This window comes from Sarcophilus harrisii, chromosome 2, assembly GCF_902635505.1.
Source record: "Sarcophilus harrisii chromosome 2, mSarHar1.11, whole genome shotgun sequence".
In the NCBI taxonomy this organism is placed as follows: Eukaryota; Metazoa; Chordata; class Mammalia; order Dasyuromorphia; family Dasyuridae; genus Sarcophilus; species Sarcophilus harrisii.
Genome location: NC_045427.1, coordinates 106,979,027 through 106,994,715, shown reverse-complemented (window position 1 = coordinate 106,994,715; position 15,689 = coordinate 106,979,027). Strand labels below are relative to the sequence as shown.

General features: G+C 33.7%; 1 protein-coding gene and 1 long non-coding RNA gene across 8 annotated transcripts in view; one reads left to right on the top strand and one right to left on the bottom strand.

The window, feature by feature from the left end:
- The window catches only part of WDPCP (WD repeat containing planar cell polarity effector), a 363,046-nt gene that overhangs the window by 141,396 nt on the left and 205,961 nt on the right, over positions 1-15,689 (top strand). The gene's annotated exons all lie outside the window — the stretch shown is intronic.
- The window catches only part of LOC116421379, a 130,256-nt gene continuing 123,153 nt past the window's right edge, over positions 8,587-15,689 (bottom strand). For both annotated transcript variants that reach the window (XR_004231724.1, XR_004231723.1), the window contains 2 exons: positions 9,733-9,812; positions 8,587-8,719 (listed from right to left, as the gene is read on the bottom strand). This is a non-coding gene — a long non-coding RNA (uncharacterized LOC116421379). The remainder of the gene's footprint in view (positions 8,720-9,732; positions 9,813-15,689) is intronic.

The following is a 15,689-nucleotide window of genomic DNA, read 5'->3' as shown; positions in this document are numbered from 1 at the left end:
CTCTCTCTGTCTCTCTTATTCTCCTTGCAACTTAGAAATAAAACATTTTTTAAACTTTTTGTAACAAATCTTAGTCAAGCAAGAGGAATTCCTTCATTGACTGTATCCCAAAATGTATCTTGTTCTGTACTTTGAATTCATTACCTCTCTTTCAGAAATTGGGCAGCATGCTTCATCACTATATTTTAGAATTATACTTGATCACTTTATTGATCAGAGTTCTTGTCTTTCAAAATTGTTTATATTGTTGTATAAATTGTTCTGGTACCACTTACCTCACCCTGCTTTAGTTCATTTAAGACTTCCCAGGTTTTTTGAAACTCTTTTTTTATTATTTCTTATTTTATAATAGTATTCCATTGTATTTTTTGCCATAATTTAGTTAACCATTCCCCAACTGATGAGCATCCTCTTAGTTTCCCTTTTTTGCCACTACAAAAACAATCATTAGAACTCTCTTTGTTCATGAGGGTCCCTCATTTTGATTTCAAAATCTGATGATATATATGCAATTCTTCACATTTATATTCCCCTATAAGAAAAGTTGTTATATTATGCAGTATAACAACATATCCATAAAGATTCACTATCAACAAGTTGGATTTGTACCAGAGAGAAAAGATAAGGCTTCACAATAGCAAGACGCTATCTCAACCATATTAAATACAGAATTATGTTTGTTATGTTAACACAAAAAGAAAAGGCTTTCAACAAAGTGTAGTAACTATTCATGCTTGGTACACTTGGAGTAACTATTTTGCTCTTTTGATTCTGCCTGTGAGCCATTGGTTCCAATCTAGGAATATTGTTATTCCACTTAAGTCATCTACCTCCCAGTCACCAAACTTACCTTCATATCATTTAAAACATTAAGTTAATAATACCCATATTCTAGTGCTACGACAGGGCTGTTGTGAGACTCAAATGAGATAATTTATTTAAAATGCTTTGCAAACCTTGAAGCACAATGTCAACTATCATCATCATCATCATCCCCATCCCCATAACCACTATCATTATTCTTTGACTCTTTATCTAATCATTCAAGTTTTAATTTCTGGGTCAAATTTTTTTTAAAAAAAGGTTAGTGGAACAAAGAAGAAAGAATGGAAATAAAGGTAGGAAAGAAAAGAATTTGTGAGATCTGGAGAATTTTAGAAATGCAAAGCTCAGGAATGAAGTTTATGGAAAGCTTGAAAAGAGCTCATGTTAAAGGAATGAAAGGTTGAGGAGGATGAGAACTTGAGAAAGAGCTAATAAAGAGAAAGGAATTGGTACGGCAAAAGAAAGGGATAGAGTGATCAATGAAGTGAGGAGAGTGACAATTTTAAAGGTCCTTTTGAGTTCCAAATCTAAGATTATATGATTGTACCTTCAGGGTTAGAGATACTTCACAAGCAGCTAACAGCATTTCTCCAAAAATTGACAAAATGACAATCATAGATTTTAGAAGACCAAATTCCAAAACATTCAGAGAGAGGTTAATTAATCTTAAATTATACAAGGGAAGTTGATTCATTAAGAATAGGAAGCATTCAACAGTAAAATTCTGAAGACACAAAGATAAACAAATCTGATGGGAAGGAAATGGAAGCTGTTGAAAAAGAATTACATGGAAGTACAGGGAATTGGTTAATGAACCTTTAGGTTTTTTAGAAGTTACACAGAAAATGTAAGTAAGATTAAGTAATGCACAAAGGATGCCACAATATGTATGGCAGGGTCCTATAAATAATGTTGGGGTGTGAAAGTCAAAATGAGCTGAGGCTGGCAAAGAAAACTAGGAATGATTTCTTTTTTTTTTCTGTAGGTGTGTGTTGAAGAACTAGGTCTTTTATCTTTTTTATTATAGCTTTTTATTGTCAGAATATATGCATGGGTAATTTTTCAACATTTACCCTTGCAATCACTTCTGCTCCAACTTTTCCCTTCCTTTGCTCCACCCCCTCCCCTAGATGGCAGGTAGTATCATACATGTTAAACATGTTAAAGTATATCTTAAATACAATATATGTGTACATATTTATACGGTTCTCTTGTTGCACAAGAAAAATTGGATTTAGAAAGGTAAAAATAACCTGGGAAGAAAAACAAAAATGTAAGCAGCCCACACTCATTTCCCAGTGTTCTTTCTCTGGGTATAGCTGGTTCTGTTCATCACTGATCAATTGGAACTGAATTGGATCCTCTCATTGCTGAAGATAGCCACTTCCATCAGAATTGATCTTTATATAGTATTGTGTTGAAGTGTATAATGATCTCCTGGTTCTGCTCATTTCACTTAACATCAGTTCTCTATATTCATCCTGCTGGTCATTTCTTACAGAACAATAAAAGTTAGGAATGATTTCTTAACTAGCCTGGAGAAACATGGAGAGTCAAATAAAGGACAGCTTGTTTTTTGGTTTGTTTCTGTAACCTTTCTTCTGAAATCCACACTTACATCTCTCACTTCATAATCGACATTTAAAACTCAATGATCCAAATCTGAAATTATTTTTTCCCCAAAATAATTCTATCTTCTCAACTTTTCTTTTACTGTCAAGGGTAATACTATCTTCCCAGTCACCTAGGAGTAAGTTTTGAGATTTGACAAGATTGAAAAAACTGGGAGTTTAGAGTATTAGTCATCAATGCTAAAGAAATGAATGCCAGAATCTCCTAATATATAAAGGCAGGAGTTGGAAAGGAGAAGAAGATAGCTAGCCAAGTACTGAATTTCTTGAAAACAGAGGGATCATCACCCAGGGGCAAGTAGGAAATAGCCACCATGATCTGTATTACACCTTAAAATGTTGCCTGGAGCACAAGAAGATTAAATTACTAGCCCAAGAGTTGAACCAAAGTGCTCCACCTCTGATACTGGATCTCTATCCATTATGTCATAACAGCTTATATTAATTAAATAATTTATAGTCACTTAGTTTTTCTTGCCTTTTAATGTTAATTGCTTTTTAATAGGTATAATCAGGTTGTAAACATTAAGCATCTACTATGTGCCAAAGACTTGCTAAGCATCTGGAATACAAAGAAAGTTGAAAAACTGTTCTCCAGAAGCTCACAATCTACTGGGGAAGACAATATGAAAATAAATATGTACTTTATTGTTAGCTCTTTGAGGGCAGTGACTGTCATGTCATATCTCATACTTGTCCATATTTTCCAGGGTAGGTATCATAGTGCCTTGCAAATCATAAATGCAAAATAAATATTTTTCATTAATTGGTTTATTGATTTACAAAATATTTCTTTACTTGTGCTCTTTAAATAATGAGTTCCTTTAGGAACCCATTTATTGACCCAATGCCTCTTTAAAATAAACCATGAAATAAACAATGAGGATGTTTATTGTAGGACTATAGATTTAGGGTTAGAAGGGATATCAGAGGCCACTGTGTCCAACTTCCTTGAGAGGTTATGTGACTTTCCCAGGGTTACCTAGTAAGTATCTGAGGTAAGATTTGAACATAGGACCTCCTAGCTTCAAATCCAGTACTCTATCTAATGAGAATTTTTTAAGTTATTGTTTATCTAATTAACTTTTTGTTACTTTAATTTATTTTCTTGTACTTACAAGGTTGATATTAAAAAGTTTCTGCCAAGGTTGAAAAGTAAACTAATCCCAAACCAAAATCCTAGCTCTGAACATGACTTGGGAATTCAAAATATCATTGAGAGCTTTGCTCTTTGGGCTAACATCTTGTAGATTATAAACATAATTAATTTTAAGACATCAAGAAATGTCTAGAATTCTGTTTTGTCAGATTTAAGAAAACTAGCCTTGTTTTGTGCCAAAATCACCATTATTTTCATAAATCATTTCCTCCTTAAAATTCTGCACATTTATCAAGTTATAATGTAGTGTTACTACCAGCCTGAAGGTAATATAACACAAAAGATTACTGTGATTTACTGAATAATTTTCAATATTCAATTCTTAATGAGCAAGGTTCTCCAGAAAATGAACAGTGCCTTGGCAATAAGTGAGGTCCTTGAGGAAGTTGCATAAATGCTTTAGGCCTACTATTATGGCAGAATTTAGTAAGATATAGATAGTTTATCTTATTAGAATTATGGACAGAAAAAAGCTGAGGGACAAGAGAACTGGAAGACTTTACCTTCAGAAAGAAAGTTGCCAAAATTTTCCAAAATTGAAAAGGAAACCACTGATTAGGAAAAGATTATCCCAGGATTTTAAAATGTAAATCATTTGAGGAATCACTGGAAGACAGAAAATACAGAGGGAAAAGGGAATTGAAAATAGCAAGTAGTCTTCCACTAGATAAAAGATTAGGTAATGGAAGGCTAAAGCCAAAGAAAAAGAGGATTTTGATAGCTGGCTAAGAGGGTTCAAGGTCCTTGAGCCATGAAGAAGACCTGCCAAGACACCAAGGAATTCAAGAAAAATTTAGGCTGTTGGATTTGCTCATGCCTAGGAAAACTAGAACTAGATGGGGCAGCAATTGAGAAGAGTAGAAAGGTGCTTAATCGGATCTCTGTCAGTATTAGTTGAAATCTTGATCTAGATTGTATATCTATTCAAATATCATAATTATTAACAAGCTCTTATTGAGCTGTTTTAATGAGGAATAATAGGCAGCCAAGTGATGCATTGGATAAAACATGGGTCTTGCTGTCTAGAAGACTAGAGTTCAAACCCTGCTTTAGACACTCAGTAGATGGACAAATCTCCCGGAGAGACATAGGGATAATAAAAGCATCTCTCTTAAAAAGTTGTTATGAGAATCAAATGAGTTAACATATGCAAAGCACTACATAAATCTTAAAGTAATATATAAATGCTAACTACTGTTATTGTATAATGCTTTGAAAGATCCCAGTCCCCCAACTACTGTAAAAAACCCGTCTCTTTTGAATCACTACTCCCCTGGTGAAATTATGTGACTATAAATTATGAAGCACTAGAGGGTCATAGGAAAAAACATGCCAGATAGAATTAGATCGCCTGAAAAATGTCGCATAAAGGATTTAACCTCCCTAAGCCTCAGTTTAATCATATGTAATATGGGACAGTTGACTCAAAGCCCTTTTAAGGTTTTTTCAAACTCTCAATCTATGATCTAGTGATTTGATGGAAGATGAGTGTGACTGAAAAAAGGACTAATCATGAATCAAAAAAAAGAGAAGACAGATGGGAGAGCCAAGTGCTACACTGGTACCCTAAAGAAGCTAAAAGAAGAAGAGTCTGCCAGCCATTCTGTCAATCAATAAACTTTTAAAGCATTCAATGCATGTCAGGCACTATGCTAAGGCACTGGATATACAAAAAGAGGCAGAAGATAATCCCTGTCCTCAAGGAGTTTACAATCTAATGGGAGAGATAATAATTAAACAAATATGTACAAATTATATGTAGAATAAATAGGATTTAAGTAAGAGAGGGAAAGCACTAGATTTAAGAGGGTTTGGAAAGGCTTCTTGTAGATTTAGTTGGGACTTAAAAGAAGCCAGGAAAGCCAGTAGGCAAAGATGAGGGAAATGGGCACTCCAAGCAAAAGCCAGAGAGAATGCCTGAACCTGAAAGAAAGATAGAGTCTCTTATTTGTGGAGCTCAGGAAGGATTATAGCACATTGGAAAGATTTTCTGTAGAGATGTGTGAGAAAATATGGACAAGAAGCATGGAGTATAAGATAAAGAAAAGTGAACTTTATTGGAGAAGGCAGGGCCCATTTGGATCAAATTATGATACAGCAGTGGAGTGAGTGTATTAGGTTTGTAGTTAACAAATGGAGATCACATCCTGCCTTTGATACTCCTCCATGTGATCTTCAAGGTCAATGAATTTTAATTTCCTCATTTGTATTACGATGATAATAACAATAGTAATGATATTAATAATATTAAAATATCTATAGTACCTATCACATAAGGTTGTTTACAAAAAACAAAGAAATAATGTGTGTAAGATCATTTATAAACTTCAAGCACTATAAATAAAAATGTCAATAATGTTTAATTCTATAGCTATATCTTTTCTCCTGAATTCTAGGAAACTTTTCACTCTATCCTCCAAGGGAAACCTTTCCTAATTCCCTAATTGTGGAAATTCTCTTTTTCCTCAAAATAACTTTTGTCTGTACTTGTTTTGTCTTATAATAAAACATAAGTTCACTGAAATCAAAGACCATGTTTTACTAAATTATATCCAGCATTTATAGAATATTCTAATGTTTGCAAAGTACCTAAAAATTATGATCACATTTGATCTTTTCAACAGCCTTATGAGGTAAGTAGTTTTAATATCCTCATTTTGCAGATGATAAAAGAGGCTGAAAGGATTTACCTAGAATGACATAGATAGTCAGGGTCTGAAGCAGTGTTTGAATTCATATTTTCCTGAATTCAAGTCTAACAGTGCACTACCAATTGCCCCTATTGTTTTAGTGAATCATTTCTATTTTAGTAACCATTGTACCAACACAGTGCCTTGTACAGAGTAAGGACTTAGGGTCATCAGGTCATAGATTTGAGATCTGGAATGAACCTTGTAGTTTATCTTATGCAACCCCTTCATTTTGCAGATGAAGAAACTGAGTCTCAGAGAATTTTAAGTAGTTTACCCTAGATTACAGAAGAAGTAAGTGTCAGGCTCACTATGCTATTTGTTCTGGGATGATCTGACTCTAGCCAGTACTCTGGTAAACTAAAAGGTCAGAAAAATAGCTAGTTAGTTACCTAAACAGGGTAGTTATGAGAATCAACTAAGACAATATGCTTTGTAAATATTGAATTATAGACAAATGTAAGCTATTATTTGTGCCTTTATTTTATTTTAGTTTGTTTTTTTTTTTTTTTTTTTGCTGAGGTGATTGGGGTTGTCATACAACTAGGAAGTAAATCTAAGGTCAGATTCACTGCACCATCTAGCTGCCTTTAACATAAAGCTGTTCAAATGCAAGTACTTTAAAACTACTTTAAGTAGTTATGAATTAATCAGGTGAGAAGAGAAAGGGAAAATAGTTTTAAATTAACATTTTAAATATATAAGAAGAGAAGAGATCAACATATATGAAACAATGGTAATAGTAAATAATTAATTCTCAGATTATGTAGAAAAGTGAGGTAGAATATCTTGGCAGTAGGTGATCAATAAGGGCTACAGCAGTATAGGAAAAATTTTAAAAATTAAGGTTTTCAACTGATTCAGGGCTGCAGAGATGGAATTCTGATAGTTGAAGAAGGCAGTTCTGGTCTTGAGTGATTTGTGTACCCCAAGTTTGTTGGTTAATTACAGAATATGTTGTTATTTTACTTCTATTTGATATGACCTAATAGAGTTAGTAGTCTTAAAAATGGGGGTGTGACCTATTCCTAAAAAGTTTGTGATTAATTAATGGGAAGGTGAGATATTGGATCAACTCCTATCCTCCTCCATAGTCAGTCCTCCTTTATCCTATTGTCATATATCTTATCCCCGATATTCCTCATCTTTGATTTTTTTTTGTCTTAGCCTTCTTCTGAGCTCAAGTAGACTCAGAAAGATAGTTACAATTTAATTTCTACCAAAATATCCACAGCAATAGTCATGCATTTGCCATTGGGAATTTCCTGCTCTTTTCCAGTAGACCAGTGCCTGCCTTTCAGATTATCCTGTGGTTGAAGATGGTACTTCTAGCAAGGGTGTGGGTATGTTGGGGTTGTGTCCCAGGGCATAATCAATAGGTTCTCCTTTTTTCCATTTCAGATGAGACAGATTCAATTTCACAGGATATAGGAGCATGAATAGACTTTGATCCATATGCTTTGCATTCTTCCCTACTTATACCCCTTAGCACTTATCCCCCCTCACTGAACACAATACTTTTCTGAACTTCTAAGTACCCCTTTACTTCTAGTCACCCAGGTTTAAAATCTTAGTGTCATCTTTAACTGCATCCTGCCCCATATCCTATGTATCCAATCAATTTGACAAGTCTTATCATTCACTTCAAACTTCACCTTTTCTCTGCTCACATGTAGTTTTCTAATTGATCTCACTGCTATTTCCCTAGTCATCAGCCCTTAACTTGTGTTTACAAATTTGGCTTGTTCCCACCTAATGCTAGTTGTACAACAAACCACAGAGAAAATAAGCTCATTTATCCAAGAAAGCAGAAATTGGGGAAGTTTCAGAGATTAGAATATACTAGAAAATAGACAACAATGAGCTTTTTAGATGGGAGCAAAGTGAGATCTCAACTCAATAAAAAAGAATAGACCCAGTCTCATCCAAGGGAAAGCCTAAGAAGGCAAAGTGGAAATCAGGGACATTTTAAGGAGCCAGCTCCCTCTACATATCTGCAGCTTCTAAAGTTTTGCTTTTTCTCCCAAAGAATGTCTAGAATCACATATGTTTCTTTCTGAAGAAGCCACCCCAACACCAACATTGTCCTTCACGGGGGGAGACAGAATCACTTCAGCATTCTTTCCACCAATCAGGAATTATACCGAGAGTCATATCTCCCATAATCAGAGAAGTTGCATGCAAAACTCTCCTGATTTAGGTGAAAACCTGATTACATACCTTTATCATTAAATAGTCACATTCATAGAGAATCTATTAAAAATCATTCCTTAAATTATTCTTTGCCCTGACAACTCTGCACAGTATTTGGAGTTGTAGGAACTAGGTTTCAATCCTAGATCTGCCACTTACCATTGTTGTGACTCTGGGCAAATCATTAGTCCTTTCACTCTCTAAAATTAATTTTTCTTCATCTGTAAAAACAAGAAATGATACTAGTTTTCTAAGAGGCCATTTTCACATCTAAATCTATTAGCCTTATGAACATGATTACATAACAGTCCTCCCACAGCTATTTTCTGTACTTGTTCCTATTAATTACGGATGCACTTCAATATATTTCTTTTTGTTTTACATTCTAAAATAATCCCTTCTTGGATCAGTCATTTGCTCTATCCAAAACTTTATTTGTATATCTCATAGAGATGAAGCATTATTCTTTGAGTCTATTTAATTGAGAATCTGTTAAATGATCTGGTAATAGAAATATAATATAAGATCATTTTTGAGCTTCTTTAATTTGTTTAATTTTTATTTTTAAGAAATAGTATATTTTACAGGCCTATGTGTGTAACTATAATCTTTCTCTTTGTCTCCTTTCCTCCTTCCCTCTCTGTCTCTGTCTCTGTGTCTCTGTCTCTGTCTTTCTCTCTCTTTCTCCCCAATAAGGAGACCAATGGTATACCTACATTTTTTATTTCTAGACATTTGCTGGGCTGTGGCCAAACTTGGTATCTTCCCTGACAGTGGTGAGAGAGGGGATGGGAGAGGCTCAGTTTTCCAATAATACCTATCATAATTAAGACCATTCAGATATAGCCCAGACTATTTCTGAAAAGATAATTACTTTCAAATTAGGCTCCATCATCCTATAAGGATCTTTGAGAACCTCAGAGTTCACATGTTTTGCTAGATTTCCAGTTGATTAAACCAAATATGGGTTCATGGCTTAACAGTCAATCTGAACATGCTGGATATGTCATATTCAATTTAATTCAATGATCATAAGTGTTATGGGCCAGAACTCTGAAACAAGAATGAGAACATTACAAGTCCCTTCATCATGCAAGGCAATATGCTAATTTCTAGAGATACAAAAACAAAACTATTCTCATGTAACATATTCTAATGGGGTTGGGAGGGATTATATAATAGGTAAAAATATGTAAATACAATGGATATACAAAATAAATTAAAACTCTATTACCTCATTATGGTGTGGAGACAATCCTAGGCTATACCAGTAGAGTACAAGGTAATGACTGAGTAATTTTTCCATAGATTAGCCTAGATAAACAGAGAGAGTTGACCAGTAAGTAGGTTAGTAATTTGATAATTCTTTGGTTATAGCAAGATGTGAAAAAATGAACATTATAAAATATTAGTTTTATTCCAAGAGATCTTCTTCTTCATTCTTTTTTTTTTTTTTTTTTTTTTTTTTTTTTTGTGATGTGGCAGAAAACTGAACTAAGACTTAATTTTTAGGCAGACCATAAAGTTTAACTTTAGTTTGTTGGCATTCTAAATGTGAGATCCTTATCCAAATATCAATGCATGCTCATCACATTATTGACACAAGTAAATCATGTCAATTTTATTATCCTCACTTTAACCAAAAACGGAAAGCAGAAGGAAGTTATAGTTGACTGGAAGGGGAGTTCACAAGTTCGTTGTAGAGAGGAAAACAAAGGAGTGGGTAATTATCCTTTATTGTAGATAGAAAGACAATAAGAAAGAAAATTTCATGGGATTGTTAGTCCCATAATATTATAATACTTCTGATAAATATTTACAAATACCATGAAAATAATTGCAAACAGTCTACTATCATCTGTTGTAGAGTATGAAGAGGTCAAGAAATTCTACCAACAATTCCCTAAGAACTAGCTAAATCAATATTGCCTTAATATTGGATGATTTCATTATAAATATTAACTAGGTGAAGAAGGTGAAAAATATACATTGGCAATAAGACACATTACAGGGCCTTAATTATAGGATCTTAATAATGTTTACCTTGAGAAAAAGAATTAGAAGGTACTGGACATGATGAACATGAAATAATATCACAATGCAATTTATTATTTTTGAATAGACAGGAAATTACTTATTACTGACATGAGAGTCATTCTTAAATCAGGTGACTATGTGTGGTCAGAACATTAACTTTTTAGAATAAAGATCAAAATGAGTATAAAGTTAATGCTATTAAAACTACTTCTACCTAATTTATCTACATAACTTATGGGCAGAAAAATAGGATATGAACAGAAAAGAGCATATACACACCAAGAACCATAATTTCATATAAAAGTTGAATCTCTTTTTCAAAAATCACCAACAGTGACTCAACAGGCATATCAGTCAGTTCTTTCAGTAGCTTAGGATGTGTTTGTGCCTGCCTGGTAACTTAAACTCTTTGAGTAGAAACTAGGCCCTCTTAAAATCTCTTTACAAGTCTTGAATTTCAGGTCTTCTAAGCTATTTTTCTTTTATCCTTCAAGTACTGAAGATTGTGTTCCCTAATATTGAAAACAGAGAAGAAATAGAAATGGTCGAGAGAAAGGACCCATATGTGCAAAAATGTTTGTGGCAGCCCTTTTTGTAATGGCAAAAAACTGGAAACTGAGTGAATCCCCATCAGTTGGAGAATGGCTGAACAAGTTATGGTATATAAATGCTATAAAATATTATTATTCTATAAGAAATGATCAGCAGGGTGATTTCAGAGAGGCCTAGACTTACATGAACTAATGCTAAGTGAAATGTGTAGAACCGGGAGATCATTATACACAGCAACAGCAAGATTATATGGTGATCAGTTCTGATGGACTTGGCTCTCATCAACAATGAGATGATTCAAGCCAATTCCAATGGTTTTGTGATGGAGAGAGCCATAGAGAGAGGACTTTGGGAACTGAATGTGGACCATAACATAATATTTTCATTCTTTCCATTGTTTGCATTTTGTTTTCTTTCTCATTTTTTTCCTTTTTGATCTGATTTTTCTTGTGCAGCATATTTGTGGAAATCTATATAGAAGAACTGCACATGTTTAATATATATTGAATCACTTGCCATCTAGGGGAGGGAATGGAGGGGAAAAATTAGAAAATAAGGTTTTGTAAAGGTGAATGTTAAAAATTATCCCTGTGTGCGTGTGCATGTGCGTGTGCGTGTAGGGTTTTTTTTTTTTTTGTTGTTGTTTTTTGGGGGTTTTTTTGTTTTGTTTTTTTTTTTTGCTGAGGCAGTTGGGTTTAAGTGACTTGTCTAGGGTCACACAGTTAGGAAGTGTTAAGTGTCTGAGGTCAAATTTGAATTCAGGTCCTCCTGAATTCAAGACTGGCACTCTATCCACTGCGCCACCTAGCTGCCTCCCATGTATATATTTTGAAAATAAAAAGCTTTAATTAGAAAAAGAAATAAAAATTGACTCTTGATTATCAATTATGTAATCTCATCCATTTCTAAAAATATATTCCTTCCTCTTGCCTCTAAAATAACTTAAAAATTATTTTGCTGTTGTTAATATTCATGGCAAATTTTATCTCCTAGGTTTTAGTATTCCTGATGTTATTCCTATAAGACCATGCCATACTTTCATATTCATCCTCAGTTTTCTACCCTTGCTTTAATTTTCTTTATATTCCTTTTAAAAAATCTGGTTTGATCAGTGTTTATCCAGTGTTCTCTTTATATAGCACCCTCTTTTATTCTTCAAGGGAATAACCATACTTTCTGTGGTCAAATTTTATTCTTAAGAATATCCCACAAGTTTTGAATAAAATTTTCAGGCCATCAGATCCTATCTTCCCTTTCTCTGAATTCTTGGAACTCCATTCTCCCAACAGCCAAGGTCCTTCAGACAACTCTTGGCATTATCCTGCTTATTTATTGCAATTGTTATTGTACTTTCATCTAAAGTTCTTTTCTTTTCTCCTTTGTTTATCTCTGTTGGTCACCATTATTTTCAATATAAAATTCCCTTATTCACTTCATCTTTTGAAGTATGGAATGAACAAGTCAAGAATTTATCAGTTGCTCTGTGTGTGAGTAAGAAACTCCAGAAGATGAGTAAATATCTTTTTTTTCCTTATCACTACTATGTCATGTTTTTGTTAGCTTTAAAATACATTTCTGGAACTCTTCCTTAGAACAATATGGGGAATTATAATTCTTGCTAATATTATTATATAGCAGATTAAGATTTACAAATATTATCCCACTCGTATAGGTGAAGAAACTGAGACTCAGAGAGACTGTTAATCACTTAGTCACACAGGGAGTTAAGTGAGGGGGGCAGGATTTGAATCCCCTGAGTACAAATGTAGTGCTTTTTTTCCACTAAACAATACTGCCTTTTATACTGAGTGGAAGTGACCTCGGGTTAAGACTTGATAATCTTTGACTCTTCCTTCTTTCTCACTTCCTATATTTAATTAATTGTTAAGTTTTGTCATTTCTATCTCAAGGGCCATCTGATATTTATTCCTCCTTTTCCATTCTGTCCACCACCTTAGTTCAGTTCTTCACGCTGTCCTACTTTATTATAATAACCTTCTAAGCAGTCTCTCCTTGCAGCCCCCACTTCCCTCCAGGCTTTGACTGATCAACTTTCACCTTATTTTGTCCAGTCTGAGGCCTATCACAAAAATCCCCAGCCATCATTCCATGCCATGCCACTCTTTCACTCCGCAGTTTCCATCATTGTTTTGGAGAACAATAATGCAATTCTTCCAATGGATATGTCTATCATTTGCCCTATAGCTCAAATCTTTCTTCCCTCTGATTTTTCTGCCCAAAACACTCCTTCCTGAACACTACTCTATTACATGTCTTATCTTTTCCTATGAAAATAGAAATATATTGAGGGGAAAGATATTTATTTTCCCAGTGTGTTTCTCCTATATACAGTGTCTAGTATATATTAAACACTCAATTACTACTTTTTCCTTTTTTTTTTCCAAGACAAAGTTCAGGTTCCATCTTCTATAAAGTATTTCCTTCAAGATGCCTTCAATTCTGTCTAATGATGATCCCTTTTCGTCTGAAGTTCTCATATATACTTCATTGTTTTTTCTAACTTATAAAATTATTTGATGATTTATCTCATTTCTCTTGTTTGATTATAAACTTGAGAAATTTCTTTCTTCTTTGTGTGTTTGTCTATATATTCTGTGCACTTCACTTCAATTTTTTTAAAAAAGTATTTATTAAGGGTAAAAGTTGTATGCATGATTAGATTTCATTTCCCATAATGCTTAGGGCTGAGAGATCCTTGCTAGAGAAAATCTCTGAAGTATGCTTCCCAGAATGGTATATTTTGAGGGTTGGGCTATTTGATGACATTGAATCCTCTTCTCTTCAATTGCCTTCTAACAAAACAAAAAATAGTTCAAGAAAAACTTAGAAATGAAGTACACTTATTACCTTATTGTATTTATGCTACTATCACTTGACTCATGGACTTTTCACAAATGGTAGTGATGATATTTGACATCACCGAATATTTTAGGGGCAGATGGTTTAGTTAAAAATTTATATGTATTTTTCTCTTTATTCATTTATTTTATTACATTTTAAGTTCTGAATTTTCCCCCTTCTCTCCTCCCCACTCCGCACTAGAGAAGATCATCATTTGATGCAGATTTACAAATATATATAAAACCATATTATGCATACTTCTAATAATCCTTTCTCTGGAGGTGTGTAGCATCTTCCTTAAAAGGTCCTTTACAGTTGATTTAAATATTTATAGTACTTAGAATTATTTGGTTGTTCAAATTATTCTTTACAAGCAGCTTATATTTAAAGGATAATTGTGTGACCTATTTTGAAATCTTTGGGGAAAACTCACCTATTATGATTGGTTTCCAAAGCCAATAAGTATGATTTGTTCTTTTCTCCAAAGCCCAGAGTTCATTTCTCTCTCCTCACGCCCATCCCCATATATTGACATGAAATAGAATTGACATGCTTTAAAGTTTTGTCTTCTTAATAGTCAGACTACACTTTGGAGGGGGAGGCAGGCAACTAAGGAGAAGGAATTTATTATAACCAAAATTATGAAAGTAAGTTGATCATAAGAGACCTTCCAATTTGTTGTCTGATTCATGAACCTGGGATAGATAAGGCCTTTCCATACCTTACTTGTGCCCCTCTTTCAAAGTCTGCCACACATGTTCAAATATGTCCTGACATGGAATTCTCTTCTCTAGCTAGAACTTGATGGATAGGTGGGTGGGGGATTTCCCAGTTTTGTTTAAAATCTTAGTTGTGTTGTGGGTTTGGCCAGTATTTTTATGATTAGTTTACTAACCATTGGTTTGGTTTTTTTCCTTCCTGTACCATGTGTTGCATGTTGACTCATCAGCACTGATACTGTTACCTTGGAAGCAAAGTGTTTTCTTCCAATGCTGAAATTTCATGTACTAATAGATATTTAGAGATTTACACAGATCTTTTTCATTGTTAATTTTCAACAAGGTTAAATAAAATAGTAAACTACCTGAAGAAGATTTTTGATAGTTAGATTTCCCAATCTGGAAATGTTATCAAATAATAAATTCTCCCCCAATCAGTTTTTTTTCATATTATGCTGATCAATTCATTCCACAGAATTTATCACTGAACTTTAACATCACTGGTGTTATTTGGCTGGTGAAGCCTGTTAAAAAGAGAACTATTCAATATATCCATAGATGGACAGGTTACACTACTGAAGAAGGAATAAAGCAGTATAAACTCACTGATGTCACCTGTCTCCATGTTATTGGGAGAGACTGAATTGGCAGATATATGGTATTTATAAAGTTGTAGCATTTAAAATTTAATATAGTATGTGTGTATTATATTGCATCTTTGACAGGTAAAGTTATTAAATGAAATAGCATTTGTATGAAGACTTCTAAGGGACACGAAGGAATAACTCTTTCTGCATGAACTGTCTTTTTTTTTTTCTTTTTCACAGTAATATGTTAGGGATTGAAGAGGGAAAAATGTGATTTTCTGTTTCACTGTTGGATCCTTAATCCAAAATAAGAGATGGCCAAAAGGAAAATAAATAGAATGTTCTGACCTCTCTAGTATTTACTGAATAATTGTTACAGATCTTTTGCATAATAGTAGTGAATATTTCAACCAAAGTTGTATGCTTTTCTGTGC